The sequence below is a fragment of the Synchiropus splendidus genome, chromosome 11 (genome assembly GCF_027744825.2).
Source record: "Synchiropus splendidus isolate RoL2022-P1 chromosome 11, RoL_Sspl_1.0, whole genome shotgun sequence".
Lineage (NCBI taxonomy): Eukaryota > Metazoa > Chordata > Actinopteri > Syngnathiformes > Callionymidae > Synchiropus > Synchiropus splendidus.
In genome coordinates this window covers 15,064,842-15,080,810 of record NC_071344.1, presented here as the reverse complement: position 1 = coordinate 15,080,810, position 15,969 = coordinate 15,064,842, and the positions used below count along the sequence as shown (strand labels likewise).

The 15,969-nt window shown below is 43.2% G+C and overlaps 2 protein-coding genes across 3 annotated transcripts in view; one reads left to right on the top strand and one right to left on the bottom strand.

The window, feature by feature from the left end:
- The window catches only part of flrt1b (fibronectin leucine rich transmembrane protein 1b), a 29,413-nt gene extending 24,891 nt beyond the window's left edge, over positions 1-4,522 (bottom strand). The window contains exon 1 of the mRNA XM_053879816.1: positions 4,152-4,522. The gene's annotated coding sequence lies outside the window, so the exon portion shown is untranslated. The remainder of the gene's footprint in view (positions 1-4,151) is intronic.
- Positions 1-15,969, top strand: part of macrod1 (mono-ADP ribosylhydrolase 1) — a 121,027-nt gene that overhangs the window by 49,101 nt on the left and 55,957 nt on the right. The gene's annotated exons all lie outside the window — the stretch shown is intronic.

The following is a 15,969-nucleotide window of genomic DNA, read 5'->3' as shown; positions in this document are numbered from 1 at the left end:
ATTCCTTTTTTAAAATGAAAGATGATTCTGTCAATTAGTCAAATACGATGTGAGAAAGTGGACCACTTGTCTTTGTCTTGTTTTTTGAGTAGCTCTCACTAGCAGGTTTTGTTCAGTAATATAAATGGCCTTTTTTGCCGAACAAATAAATAAGATTTAGCTTGTTAACATTCTGTGTCACATCTACACAAAATCTGCCACCATCGTTCCAACCCTGGCTTCAGAAGGAAAGTGGCAAATGTTTTTATTATTTTAGTCACCAACCTCCCAGACCACTATACCACAGCTTATTAGACTTTCAAATTGTTGCAGGTACACATTTGTTGCGAAGGTCAAGTAGTGGCAGGAAGGCAGATTTATTTAAATGCATGAGGAGAGTGAGAGTGAGAGTCATCGCTTCCTCCTGACAGCTGCTGTTTGTCCACTGACCACTGGCCTGCAGCCTGGAACACGACTCTCTGCCGCCGTGATCACTGACTGGCAAAGTGGAAAAAAATGCCACCCGGGAAAATTATTCTCACCACAGTTTTAACACCTGCGGTTATACTGTCTGCTGTTTACTTTATTGGACAGTCCAGTGTTTCATTGAATCTTGACTGCAAGAGACTATTCACACAGACACACAACTAATATTTATATGACAATAAAAGGTCAGTGGAAAACAGCTTCCTCCCTCTGAAGAATAAGGTTCAACTGTAAAAAGAAGTGATGAGGGATTTTTTTTCAATGCGTATTAAAAAAAATCATCCATAATGAGTTAAAAAAAAGTAGAGAATAGCACAATTCAACAATTAAAAATGTATACTGGGGTGAATATAAGCGTTTCAGCTTCCTTCTATGAGAGCAGATGCCAAGACATTTGCTATTTATTAGCCATAAAATGAACTTATGTGACCACAACAGTCATTTCTGCTTCGTGGTCTGCCTCCTGCGGCTGCTACTCTTGCATCATCGACATCTCGCATCAAAACAACTCCTGTCTTTTTGTGTTAGCTGCTAACCTCACCAGATTACAGGAGAAAATTCTTTTTTTATTTTTTAAATATAATTAAACACATTTCTATGTATGGTGTGACAACACCATATTTTTAAAAACTGAAAACTGGGAGTCAAGCCAAGAATGTGAGCGTCATTTCTACATCCCTCTTGATCTTGGTCTTTCTGAAAAGAGCCCAGAGTCCAGAGGTGTCCAACGCAAAGTGGTCCACAACCAGATCTATCAGTCATTCTACACTTGAGCAACACTTGGTTGAACTTGACTCTTTAAGGGCGTCAGGGTTTCCACCTATGACTATAGCAATGTAGAAATACACTGGGTGATAATGACTCACAACTTGAGCTAAATATTTGGAACACAAGTTTTCAAACCAGAATCAAACAAGAGAGAATCAAACACATTTTAAGGAAGACACAAAGCACGTCAGTACTTTCCTGCATTCTCACCATCTCTCACACATCCATCCATTTGACCCCTAAAGCGCCACACACGGAATTGGCATGTGTACTACATAGATTTGAATTTTTAAGTTGTATTCCCTCTTTCCCCCAGCTTAGACTCCCTCACGGAGTCTGCGTGGACTTGCTTCTTCTTCAGTCTGCCACACATATCTGGTGAATTCAGTTTGAGTCTAACATGCCTCCTTCTGAATCTGGCAGATCCACAAGTGAGCGTTATTATAAAATCACGCAGGAAAGAAGTCACGCACAATGCATCTGCTGTGCGACTCTTGAATTTGACTTATGGGTTGACAAGGAGAGCCAGAGAAACAAGTTCATGCTAGTACAAGCTTCAAACTAATTTAGTGTCGCAGAGTCCTTGCAGGCTGGAACTCCACTGCCGTCTGCAAGCAGCAGCCCTCAGATAATGTAAATTCCAAGTTGGTGGCTGTCTCTTCTCAAGCTTGAGGGCTATCACTCTAAGCCACCGTCTGAACAGTACAATTTGTAACTGTTGAAGACAATAATTATCTTCCATTGGGCAAGATTTAATACCCTAATTGTTGGCAGAAAACCAGGGGCTTGGATCAGATTTCCTTGTCATGTTAATTCACTAGAAGACATTATTCATTAACCTGATTTTGGCCTCATGTCCCATCAAGTCAAAGGCTCTAATTCAAGCAGTCTAAAAGGTGCTTAAGAGATAAATTTGGCAGAAGAGAATCCTTTGTGTCGACTGAGAGACCACACACTGAGGGGTAATAGCCAACACATGTACCAGCCGAGCGAAGAGTTTAACAGCATTTAAAGGAAACTGGAGACTCCGCTGCTTGTCGATCACAGACCTCAGGAAATGAAAACATACTACCATTCAGGTAGCAAAGCTGAGTGCACCACCCCCTGTGAGATTGTGTATTGTTTCCACAACGTTTCTGGTGCACATTGTGTTTCCTCCCTTCAAACGTTTTTGGAGTATTATAAATCAAATGAAGAGTTATATAAGCAGCGGTGCTCGTGTCTTTCAGCTGGATGGGTTAAAAAAAAAGGAGGAGATCAAACCAAGGAGGTTGAAAAAGAGTGTCTGTTGCCTTCTCCTCGTCTTTATTCTCGCCACATTCGGCCAACGTTCACGCAGTTTCCCCAACTGCCTGACTTGCCCTGGATTTTCTCTCTCTCACACTAGGACATTACACTTTAATCTGCTGTTCTGCGCTGCTTTCTCTCTCACTCACTCTCTATTCTCCACTTAGTCTTTTTTGCCTCTCAATCCATTCTCCTCATGCTGTCCATCACTCCATCCATCCATCTCTGCTTTTCTCTTTAATCCGTGTTCTTTGCTGCTTTGCCTTTCAGTTCTAATCTCAATATGGCCTGGTATGACTGTTAATCCTGCACTTGCACACACAGAAGCACACCAAGTCTCCACTGGGCTTTTTGTGGGGTCCATGTACAGTTGGATACCAAGATGATGTTGACCCTTGTTGTTATTGGGACCCTGACCATGAAATATTTGGACTTTCACATGTGGAATTAAATTGTATTTTTTTTGTTCTCAAAACCATATCTCATCAACACCTGTATATAAACTAGATTAAATTTAGAGGATCCTTCAAATGCGATTTCAATTTCTATATTAAGATTGTTTGAACAGAAATGTCACAGCAGGTGATGCTGTGTGAGGCCTGATGACGGTAATGAAGCCTTAAGATTCTAGCACAAAAAAATGGGTTAAAAAAAAACAAATGCATTTTTATCTAATGTTAGCTAGCTAGCAAACATTTTACCCAAGCATACAAAAAAGCAGGGAAGACCTAAAGATGTCCTCCTTCTGTGACAGCGTTCACACGACAGCAGGCTTTTGTTTTCAAATGCGCTCACGATTATTCAGAAACTAGAGTGACTAAATGTAGGAATGACCAAAACAATGGGAGGACGTCAGAGAATGGCCTTGTGAAGAGAGAATTCAGACCTTCCATCCTCTCAAAATCAAGACTAGTAGGGTGTTTCCCTTCTGCAGTGGTGACTAATTGTATGACTGAAAGGGGGTCAGAGAAAGGATAGCGGGGAACTAGGACCAGGCATTCCATTATTGTGTTGCGCCTTTACATGAAGTGTATCAGGATGTTCTTTCCTCACCAAAGAGCTTAAGCAACTTTTGTTTCGATTGACTGAAGTGCATTGCAAGACACTGCTCCCACCTCTGAGGGAGTGAAATCAAAGACATGTATCACATAGGCTTCGCATGGCGAGTCTCAATGTAGCACTACAGTCACACCCCACCATGGAAGAAGTGTCTCCAGGGGGAGACAGAGATAAAACCTCACATAAACAACACACACACACACCTACCACATCACAAAACACGAGTAGAGAAGTGTGGGTGAGAGATAATGGCGCACATATACAGACGTTATCTGCTTAAAAACTTTCAAAATCTGATGTCCTGTACTGAGGCAGTTTCCTTGCTTCCAAACGCCACAACAATACGACGCATCTGACGCCAAAAATCACTCGAGAATTCTTAAAAACACCGCATGTCTCTCAGATTTGTGGCTTGTCTTCAGATTCGTATCATGTTACCAGTCTTACGCGAAGGTCCGGTGCGTAGCGGGCAGCAGCTGCGGGTCCGCCGCACACGGCGTCCGAGCCTTCGCCAGCGACATCGACACACCGATTTTCAGTTCGGTGACAACGTGTTTAAATCTCGGACTGACCTCGCATGAAATCCTCCCTCCGGTGCGCCCTCATCGCTGCAGCCAGCCGACATCTTTGGATCAACTTCGCCGCCTCAACTCCTCACACGTCGTCTTTGGCACATTACTCCCTCTGTGGCTCACTTGTCCGAATGGGTGTCGCAAATCTCTACAGCCTCTTCGGTGCGACCCCCCCACTCGCGGGGTGGACGCGATGTTTTAAAATGAAGCAAACGGGTTTAGTAAAGACTTGACAGGTGTCGCCTCCAGCGCACTCTCTATCGCCCCGCTCGTCTCCGAGACAGCGCGCTGCTGTGCGCTCTCTCTCCTCCGCTCTGTGTGCGCGCCGGCGCTGGGGGTGGGGGGCGTTCTCTTATTGCTACTCCGAGCTCTGTTTCAGGGGTTCAGCAGGTCGCCACGGTCCGGCAATTACCGACAACACACCGAGCACAAGACTGACAGGTACACACTGGCGCACACACGCGATGGAGGCTGCCTACGTGCGCCCAGTCTGGGGCCCCAGCCTGTTTTTCAGTCCCCATGAAAAGACGCGGTAAAAGCCAATGAGATAAATAGCGTTTATCCCCACGGCTGTGCCAGAAATGAAAGTTTGGGTTCCGACCTGAGTTTCTTTTAATCTCACTCTGTGACAGACACGACAAAAGTCGGCCCAGGGGCCACATTTCATCCGGCCCACAGCCGGGGTTATAAGAAGCATTTCTTGTGACTTGCCAGTTGGTAACTCAACTCAGGAATGGAAATGCAGAGCACATCTTAAGATGCGACAGTAAATAGAGAATATCCTGTTTCTTATTGGAAAAAGCCAAGAATTTGTTGATATTTCTGCCATCCACACTAGTATTAGCATGCATTTAGATGTTTGTTGAATGAATGTTACATATCTCAATCTCCTCTAACACGTGGTAAATTTTATGACAGTACAACTACTATATCACATTTTTAGATTGCATTGATTTACAGGTCACTCAAGGAGCAGAGCGAAGAACTGTTTTTGCCCCATGTTCCCACTTTCCCTGTTTTTCTCCACAGTCATGTGTAAGTGTTTTCAAACTAGCGTCCGTGTGAGGTCCCTTTTTCTTGTGTGATTGTCAGTCATTTCGGGCTGTTTTCTGTTACTCTCAGCCTTGTTTCTTTGTTTCTTTCTGTCGATCAATTTAATGTTAGAGTCAATTTTGTGTGTGTGTTTGTTATTTTGATTGTTTGTATGTCATAGTTATTGGCCTGTTGCTAACCTCCACTTACTTTTGATCTTTGAAATCTCTGTGTCTTATCTCTTATTTTTAAGTTGAGCAGCATTTAAGTCACCCTTTAATCTGTTAGTGTAAGTGTAGACAGAATTTCAACTGTACATTCAAATTACAGTATTTTTAAAGTTCATGGTGTCTAGGGAGAAAAAAAAGCTGGAAAGCACAGATGTTTTTCATCTAAATTGCCGCTGTTGCCCAAAGGAAAGGCAAAGAAATGGCAAGAAAATGACAATCTTCAATAGTCATAACACATATTTTTAAACGTGTTTGAAGTCTCATTTATAAGCTCCATACAACAGCATTGTATTCACCATCTCCAAAAGCGTCTTCCGTAGTAGTCACAACTATTGTAAGATACATAAGATGTAATCCAGGAGCTTGAAACAGCTCCTCACTTGTATACAAGAACACAACACTGCAGCAAAAACCTGCACTGTGATGCCTCATAGCTGCTAACTTGGATTTCACTGAAGCTAGTTTATTGAGCCAATCGGCACCCAGGATACGGAACAGGTCCATCTTAAAAATAGAGTTCTTCCCACAACATGATGAAAGCCACACATTTGACACACAAGTGGAAAAAAACGGTCTTGTACCAAATCACAACATGAAACCCTTGATTTACACACGTCACATGTTCCACCCATCTTCAAAGGCATCTACCCAGAGGACTTGACGCTGTAAAGTTTGACATAGAATGCCCAGAGATTTCAGTGTGTTTCCTTTTAGCTTGCAACAGTCATGAACCTTGATATTAGAAAATAAAGGGAAAAAAATATCTGCACTGATAGTGACTGAAGGTCTGTGTTTGGCAGACAGTAATTTGAGTTACATAACCTGAAGACTGAAGTCAGTTGAATTGCTATTTTGCTCAGGAATAGATCAAAACAACAACCGGCCTGTCTTACTTTGATAATCTACCACGACAAACATGACATGCAGTTTGTGGTTATCGCTTGTGCAGTCGGCTCTTTCCCAGATTAGGAATTTCGGATTGATTTGCAGTGATATTCTGCAGCATGTTTCACTACGGAACATCAATATGGCATTAAAATCTCGCGACACCAGAGTGAAGTATGACTCCTGAAGATAAAAAATGCCCAGCACCAACAATTGGCAAACGATTTCCCCACTCCTAATTAGTCCCTTGTCTAAAGTGTGCCCAGCCTGGTAAAGATTAATGAGACTAACAGCCTTTACATGCTGCAGCTCCTTCCTAATTCCAAAATGAGTAGCGTAGTAATGTGCTTGAATAAATTGGATAATTCATACTGCCAAGCGCGTATGGCACAACAAGTTGCACGTCCCTCTGTTGAAGTTCAGATTCACCAGTGTGTGGATACAGACTCGCTTGAAAGACTCAAGGTAGAACTCATGGAGGGGTACCAGTCATATGGTCCGTATGATGACCTCGGACTGCTTTTCCGGGCAGAAGGTGGAAGGCCCCGAGCCAGACCCGGGCCATGCTGCTGAGATCATGTCTCACTGTTGACCTGTTTCCCCCCTTGTGTTTTTCATGTTATCATATCCACACTATAGTTGGAAGTGACATGTGCTCACAGGCGTGGACTCTGACTGAACACTGCTGTTTACACTGACTGCAGAAGTGGAAACAACAACATGACTCCACTTTACGACTTCTTGGCTTGATATCCACTGAGCCTTTGATGGTGCTCCCGTCGTTGGTGCCGCTGTCTTGGCGAAAATAATTCCGCCAGTAACTAAAGGCCGATGCGTCTCTCTGTGTTGCTTATATCTGTCTCCGCATGATTGTTCATTTGCGCTTTCAAGCTAATGGTGTTTTAATTACACTGCACAACTTTTGGTGCGCGCCCAACATGGAATAATGAGCGACGCAGGGCGAGTTGGAGAGCGGATGATTGTATCTGATGGGGGTTGAGAATCAGTTGACCCTGCCTGCGCTCCAGTCCAACATCTCACAATTAGCATTTTCAAATGTCTGTGGTCGAGGGTTTGTTTCTGTGTGGATTGGAAAAAAAAGAAATGTCTTCCTGGTTTGTGGTTGCCGATGTAATTAAGCTTTTAGCAAAACTAGCGCCATTATAAAGACAGATCCCGGCAGCTTTTGAGTCATCAGGGTAATATTACTGCCTTTTATTGCTCTTTTTTATGGTCAAAAGTAGTCGTGCGCAGCCAAAACAACAATGTTTCTGTACTTATTTACTGCAACAGATGGAAGCGGAAATTGCACTGGGATTAATTTTGAACAAATCGTTTTTTTCCCCCGCCTTTTATTTATTTATTTTTCTTTAGGAATGGTCTAACACAGGTTTTTCTGCCGATACACTGCCAAATCAGAATAAGATAACATCCACAAAAGACGATGGCTTGAATTAAAAAGTGGAACGCAGCGACTGGTTTACATGAGGCTTAGGATTTATTTTTCTTGCTGTGGTTCTGGGTTTGAACCGTCATTTCAGCCAGTCGCTGGGGCTAAAAGCATCTGTCCCAGCAACACATACATGTGTGGATCCCATACAGTCGCCATGAGTGCTTCGCTCTGTGACCAACTTTTAAGCAGCTTGTAGTGGTTTATCTTAAAGGCTAGTGGGATTTTCGCTCCTGACTGGTCAGACAAACTCTAGCTATTAAGGTGAAACAATAAGTTCATGAAACGCCACTAGTGATACATATATTTTTTTGTGGTTTTGTGTGGGTTGTCCTATATAAGGAGTTGAAGGGAACAAAATGGGCTGTATAATAATCCCTTACCATTCCGCAGTTCAGTTTCTATGGACATATGGACATGGTACATTGCAGATTTTTCTTGGTGATGTATATAATATATAAATTATACGTCACAATTGTCAGTCTTGATGAGCATGTGCTGTACAGTAGCATTGTAACTGGCTCAACTAAGTAGCATCATTCGCATCGAAACATCCTTCTGGTAGGCGAAAGAGGTGTCAAGGCCAAGTCTTTTATTTCCAATAAGGTCACCATCTGTAGCTGTTATTGTGGAGAGATGATTTTTTTTTTTTTACCGGAGAAAGTAGTCAAGACTGGAAGCACTGTTTGCCAAACACAACACTGCTGGAAACCCTAATGTGTGGTCGCTGTAAACAGTCTTGCTCTGCAGTGCACTAGTTTCCCGTGCTATTGCAGTGTTCTGGCAGTGGACCCACTGTGACCTGACTGTCAGTGTTGGTGGAAGTCCTGGCAAAATAAAAAGAAATGAGCTCTTGGCGAAGAGTTATTTATAGACCCATTCATGTTTGTAAAAAGTGATGAAGTATGAATTGGTTCACACACATTTTGGCTACCGCTGTTTGTCATGCTATGTGAGAGGGCAACCCACAAAGAATTGCAAATTGTATCTGCAAAAACACTGAATGAAAAAGGGACCCGTCATCCATACGTCAGTGGGTGTTCGACTCTTTATTGGAGCTTACTGGACCTAGATCCACAGTTGGCATTTCCGGTTTTGACAGCAGACAGACAGCAAAGCGACATTGTGTAACTAATGTCCTGACCTGGTTTGTTGTCAGTCCATGGAACATATAAAAACATTGTCTTTCAAATTTTCAACATTTTAAATATTATCAAATACAGTGCTACCTCGGTTCTCGACCACAATCCGTTCCAGAAGGCCGTTCGACAAGCGATTTGTTCGAAATCCGAATCGATTTTTCCCTTTACAATTAATGGAGAAAGAAATAATGCGTTCCAAGCCTTAAAATCGGCTTTTGTAGGAGTGAATGTAGAGTGTCTGCTGCAGGTGCACTGTTCCTCTATGTGTGTGGCCGCTGCATGTGGGAGGGGTTGCCGAGTGAGTGAGGTCTCTCCAGAAGTGAAGAGGTGCCCGGTGCGTGTCCAGCTCTGAATGTGCGCTTCTGTGCAGTTTGGCTGTGACAAAGTCATAAACCAAGTAACGCTCTGTCCCAGACTCGCCTCATCCCTGTCCCAGCTCCAGCCCACAACAGGACATCAAACCCTGAAGTGAGCTCCAGCCTCGGAGGTGTGGAGAGCGACCACCCCCCTGTGACACTCTACCACGGTCCAGTGTGGAGACAGGAAAGGTTTTACACCTCAATATGATGAAATAACAGTCAGTAAATGTAGCTAATGGGCCACGTCTGCATACAGAGGCTGTGTTATACACAATAACAAAGGTCGGTCGCGCACGTTATGTTTTTTACCGGCTTTTTCGGGGCGTTCGAGTTCTGGATTTTCGTTCGAAATCTGAAGCAAAAAAATCTCAAAATTTTTGTTCGAACTGTGGGTGTTCGAAAACCGAGGTACCACTGTATCATCATCAATATAAATGTGGTGCTAATGCGGCATCGTAGATTTAGAAAATTGCTTTTTGAAAGGCACACTTTTGTCCCGTTCCCGTTTGTGTTTCACGCCAACCTTGCCTCCCATTGTGAAGTGTTTCTTCCTTTTTACGGCTTCATAATGAAGTCTGATTCAACAATCGTGCAAATATTTGTTAATTATCATTCTTTCCACTGCCCTTTTTGAGCAGATGAGTTGCATTTACTGGGTGGATGTTGATGTAGTTTTAGCAGAGTTTATGTATTTTACATCATTAATGCAGCCGAGCACATTCTTATTTGTATTAGCTAAAGGGAACAATTGGTTGGCGACTCATTTTTTATTGCTGACATAGATGCATTTTGTGAAATGACATGACAAGGGTTATGCTTTCTTGACTTGATGTACAGTACTTCTGCCTTACATTGTGAAGCCGAGACATTCTTGAGTAACACAATTTTCTCTCCTGTCTGCTTTGTTTGAGCATTAAGGTGGCCTTTTTTCATAATCTAAAAGGGTCGACTCTGCGTACCTGCAAATGGAAGTCACCGACTGGCGAGTAATTCCCTGAGAGCAAAGCGAAGATGATGTCAGCCTGTCATGTCAGACAAAGCTTTTAACCGATATTGCCTGTCAGGGTGTAAATGCTTGAGATGGAGGTAACATGTTAAGTGTCTGCTCGGTGCTTGTCTGGTTAGGATGGTTGCTGATGAGGCAAGACTGGCATGAGGAGGCGTCGATGGTTTGAAGTGTAGCCCAAAAGTATAGCACCGCTCTATTTATTAAGATGACAACGGCTCTTGTCATTTGTCGATAAGCACTCGAACAGAACTTCATGTCACACTGGTTGGCTTTTAAGTGTTGGGACCTTGTCCGCATGTTCACCATGTTTACAGGGAATTTTAAAATGTAAATGCTGTTGTCACTCTCAAATGTGATTTTTATCAAGAGCTGCCCATTCAACAAAACTAACACTGCTTTTAATGCTCAGTGCTAAATAAAACAGTGTGTCTCAACCACTGACATTAAGCCGAAAGTTGCTTTTCCTGATGTGCACAAGGTGTTTTTTTCTTTCTTAAGGAGGTCTTGGCATGTTAAAGCCAAACCTTTGAGGTAGAATATGGGTCTTTGATATGTGAATTATTTAACAGCCTTTAAATATATTCATATTAATATTGTAACTGCTTTAGCTGCCGGTCTGGGAAAATCCAATAGGCCTTCTGAAACTACTCCAGGCTGTGTATAACGTCTTAAAACACACGGCAATAATCGCAGATTAGCTTCTTCAAGACAACTAACTGGCTGTTTTAAGTGGATATTATAAGGTAGAAAAATACAAAACTGTTGGTAAGTGATGTCTGTCACACTCACACATGCACATGTTATGTTTTAATGTCTTGTCTTCCATGCTGTCCCTCACCATCCAAGAGAAATGACTATCTGAGGCTGAGGCTTAACCCCGTGGGGACTGGCAAATGGTCCCCACAAAGAGGTGTGTTTCCAAGAATTGGCCAACACAAGTATAGCTATATAAGTTGGCACACAGCTTCCAGTCAGGCTGCCTGTTCTTGGTGCTCTGTGTCCAATAAAAGTGACCTCTTTTCCTCCCTACAAACGGCAGATTAGCCGTGGTGTCCAACCAAGCAGACTGAAGCATCTCCTTCATGGAGTCAGATCGCTTCAGGGGCGCGCCTCAAACTGTTCGCTTTGAGCATTTAACTCTGACATATGATGCAGAAATGTACAGCCCTTCATGCATTGCACTTAGCTGAAAAGATTGGAAAAGGATGATTGATTTTTGAAGCGATAAATTGGCAAAATCTAAACAACGACTGCCTCCGTCTATATATTTATAAATATCTTTTTATAGTTTTGACTCCTATGTTTACCCTGATCTGTATCACTCGTATTTATGCTGTATTCATGTTAATTCATTTCTTTATCTCTCTTTATCTGCCTCTGCAGTGAAGTTTCCCAAAGGAGTTCAGACATTTATTATAATAATATATTTTTTTCAAATTATTTATACGTTCGTTCCTGTTTGCGTAGAAGTGAACTTGTGAACGTGTGTCATGGCCCTACAATGTAACGCGATACTTGATTTGGTCATCAAGTGAATAAACTAGTCATAAACAAAGTCCTTTACGTGGCTGGTGATGTGAAATAATAGCAGTGGCATATTCGAAAAAGCACTTCACGTTCAGCGCCACTGTACATCTGTGGATCGCGCGTGTCTATGTCGAGGACACCGGTATAGCTGATTGCCATTGTGGAGTGTTGTGACTAAATGGCGAGAAATGAAAAAACTCAAAAGGCTGTAATGGTGGTTGGCAGCAGAAGAGAGCGATGGAGAGGGGAGTGGGAGACGCAGGAATACACAAACAGGTTGCACGGGGACCTGGGGAATTAGGAGGAGATGATGCTGAGAGGGAACGGAAAATAAGATGGGGAGCGGCATGATGCAAAGTGAAGAGATGAGGAATGAAATGGAGATTTGAGGCCAAATTCATTATTGCAGCGTAGTCACCATTCGTTCGTCACAGGCACAGTGATGTTGCGGTGGGAGTTTAGGAACAAACTGGCACCCATTTCACCCCCAGGTGTGAAGATTTCATGTTTGCATTGTTTCATCTCTTCACCCCTCACAGCAGTGGTCTTCTCCACTGCACACTCTAGGAAGTAAACAATCCAACCCAAAACGCAAACTCATTTGAGTAGTTTTAGTCTACTTCCTATTTTTATTTCTTGATTCTTAACTGGGTTATAGCGTGTATGGCAACAGTAAAGTAACTTTTAAAAACCGTAGAAGCCAACTGAGTCGATCACAATATCCCAGTAGATCACAAAGGTAGCGTAGACACAATAAAAACATGCTGAAACACAAATTAAGTTCAAGATATTCAATAAAAGGCTTTTACATTACAGGGTTTGCTTCGAGGATTCCACAAAACCACCTTTGCTTTGTGTCAATGAATGTTGACCGATGTAAAACTGCTACTATTTTAAAAAGTGTGGAAAACATGGATACTTCTGCTTTAAATATACAGTAGTACAGTACAGTTTAAACATGATGTACTACTTTATTTATACTTTAGTTGGGTTGATCTTGCCTCCTACCCTGAAGATGTGGCCCTGAAGCTTGGTCCTTACTTTGATCTAATTTCATGCCCAGTCCAGAGTCTTCTTATTCACTCTCTCCTACGGCTGATGTCCATGTACTTTACTCCCCATCAACATTTGGTCAACTCCTCCCCTCCGTCCCCCTTAGTGTGATAACTTACCGTCCAAAAAGGAAGTGCTCCATCTTGTTGTTTTATGTTCCAATTTAGTCCTGTAGGTCCGTTCTCCACCCTCAATGCAGTTTCACTTCATCTTTGTCCCTCAATCGCTCACTCACTGTCCCGCCCTCCCTCCCTCCCTCCCTCCCTCCCCCATCACAGAGACCGTCCTCAGTCCCTCGACACTCCACACCCTCCTCCTCCCCCTCCACTCCTTGTCAACTCCTTACACCTTTCTCTCATCCGTCGGTCCCTTCCTCTCTTTGATAATTGGCGGCAGATGCTTGCACTTTTTGTTTAACAATTCCAGTTAGCTAGTTAGTTAGTTCTATCAATAAGCCAAAAGGAAGTGTGAACACACTGCAACCTGCATGAGAAGGAGGCTGGCGTGTTTGTTTTGCTCCTGCGACAAGTGCGGCCGGTGCCTCCTCAACACACACTGTTACACTCGGCCGACTGGCTGGGGGTTACAAGTGGGTTTTAACAGATGGTGAAACACTTTCCCCTGAGTATCAGCATTAGTCTTCCTCCCTCTCTTCTCTTGCTAATTAACTAGGTTTCAGTAACAAACCTTTGGGCATTACCGTTGCCATGGTTACCCAAGCACTGACACCTCTCTCTCTCTCTCTCGGTGTATTTGTGAGCAGCGTGTGTACGTGTGTGCAAGCCTGTGTGTCCGTGTCTGCAGCGGCGTGATCGTGCATACACATGAGTATTTGTGTTCCTTTGATGCCTTTGTTTCCCTCCCATTGCTCAGGGGACGCTTCTGACTGCAGGACTCGTGTCTGCTCACTGAGCAACACTGTAACAAGTGATCGTTGATAATGTATCACAAGCAGCTCGTCCTTTTCATCAGGTCATTTAAATAATGATGTAACCCCATGAATATAGATGAGCTAAAAATGACAGTTTTCAGGAAATAGCAACGAAAAGCCAGTGCTTTTAGGACCTGAATTAGTTCTTGCATAATAGATGGTCTTATGTTGTTGTTTTGGTTTCTTTGGCCGGACCTCTCCACCATGTCAGCCATCTCCTGCTGGTCGGCTGCGGCGGCAGGCCCCAGATTCCTGCCTTCCACCTTAGCTGCAGCGTGTCCAGACGCTGTGGGACACGATTACTCATCGACTACGATCGATTGCTATCGATTTACTTGGGTGTAGCTTCAGCAAAGGTGGGAGGTAGCACCCTTCCCTGGGTTCTTGTTCACCAGTGAGGGAAGGTGGAGTGTGACGTCGGCAGATTTATCAGAGCAGCGTCTTTGGTTATGATGCTCACAGTGATCAGTCCTTAATGAACCGGATCATTGATACAAGCGGCTGCATTGTGGCTTCTTTCTCATCTGGGATGCCTCTCATCAGTCTTCCATGGCAGCCACTGGAGTGACCCAGGGCACACTGGAGAGATTATGTCTGGTAGTTGCCCGGGGAATTGCTTCCTGCAGACAAGCTGGAGGAGGTGTCTTTGCTTTACTGACCCAGCGAGCCCAACCCTCACCCTTGAATAAGTGGCGGGAAATGAACGGATGTAGCTTCAGATTCATCAAAATGAAAAGCAGTTTTTCTTTTTTCAATATTAATTTTCTTTCATTTTAAAGAGGCATTCGTCCGTGTCACCGAGGGCATTTTCCAGCCAAAGCCTCGCATGTGTTGAACTAAACAAGAAATTCTATGTGCAGCACCCACGTGTCACCATGGTCCCCTGCGTCTAAAAAGGGTTTAAGGAAAAGAAATTACAGACACGAGGCTGTGACTGTGATGGACGCACAGTGGACATACAAAGTGCTCTAAATGCGAAGCAGAGAAAATTCAAATCTTCACAAGTAGAGGCTGAAAAGTCACTCTAATGACTCACTCACTGTAATTGCTCATCTGCAGCAGCCTTTGCTTTGGTGACAACCGTTTCACCGCTGCACGTTGAGAACCATAACCCTTTTCCACAGAGCAAATGGTCTCCACAGAGTCACCAGTGTTTACGTACACAAGTGTCTTTCCAATTCCTTTGTGACAATGAAACAAAAATACGGCTCCACTCAATGAAACCCTGAAAGTCGGGGTGTCTGCGATAAACGCACATATTTTATTTCCTTTGAAACAATTACCACGACTGGGTTTTAATTAGAAACACCTAGACATGTAGCAATTGGCATTTTTTTAAACGGTTCTGGGCTCATTAAGAATCTGCTCCCTGATTTCAAATGCGTCTGGTTCTGCTCTGAAGTCTTCTCTATTAAAGTTTTGCTCACCACTGTAACAGTCAGGGGAGTTGCCGGGTCTCTGGTAATTAAAGTGGGGTCTGGATGATCAAAATGTGAGAAGACTTCACTTGTGAGTGGCTCCAGTTGAAATTGAAAATGCCACAGAGAACCCTGATCTCTTGTGAGTGACTTTTTAAACGGAATAAGCCGCTTCATATGTGGAGTTCTCGAGCATTTAGTTTGAGAGAATCCAGTCAGTCAGACATGAATGAAAACGTAGAGAAAGGCATGACAGACTGGAAGTATTCAACCGGAGCAAGTGGGTGTCTTTCGAAGGCAACATGCTTACTATTTTATAAAGTTGTTAACAAGATAGATGCATTTTAAAGATTCGATTTAAGTGAGAGGTTTTTCGATTCAAGTGAAATCCTGCAACAAAACATTATTAAAAAGGAAATTGTTCTGGCTGTGTGTGAGAGAAGCGGGTTCGAGGGATACAAAGTACTGCAGATGCTGCGTTCCCTGAGTCTCCTCCATGCAGGAGAACGTCATTTGGATAGCAAACCAGCCGCTAAGACAGAGATTGAAATGTTACTGTTGATGCTCTGCATTCTTATATCTGCCAGCTCAGACCGAAACCTCTGCTTCTCAGGTCAGTTTATCTCATTTTTTTGATACTTTTAAATTGTTGTTTTTGAGATTTGTTTTTCACCTGAGCTCATCGGCTTCTGTTTCATCACAGAATGGCCTACTGCTCCATCACTTCTGATAATAAACTGTAGCATCCTAGAAATTGTTCATAAAATGAGGATTTGATAAGA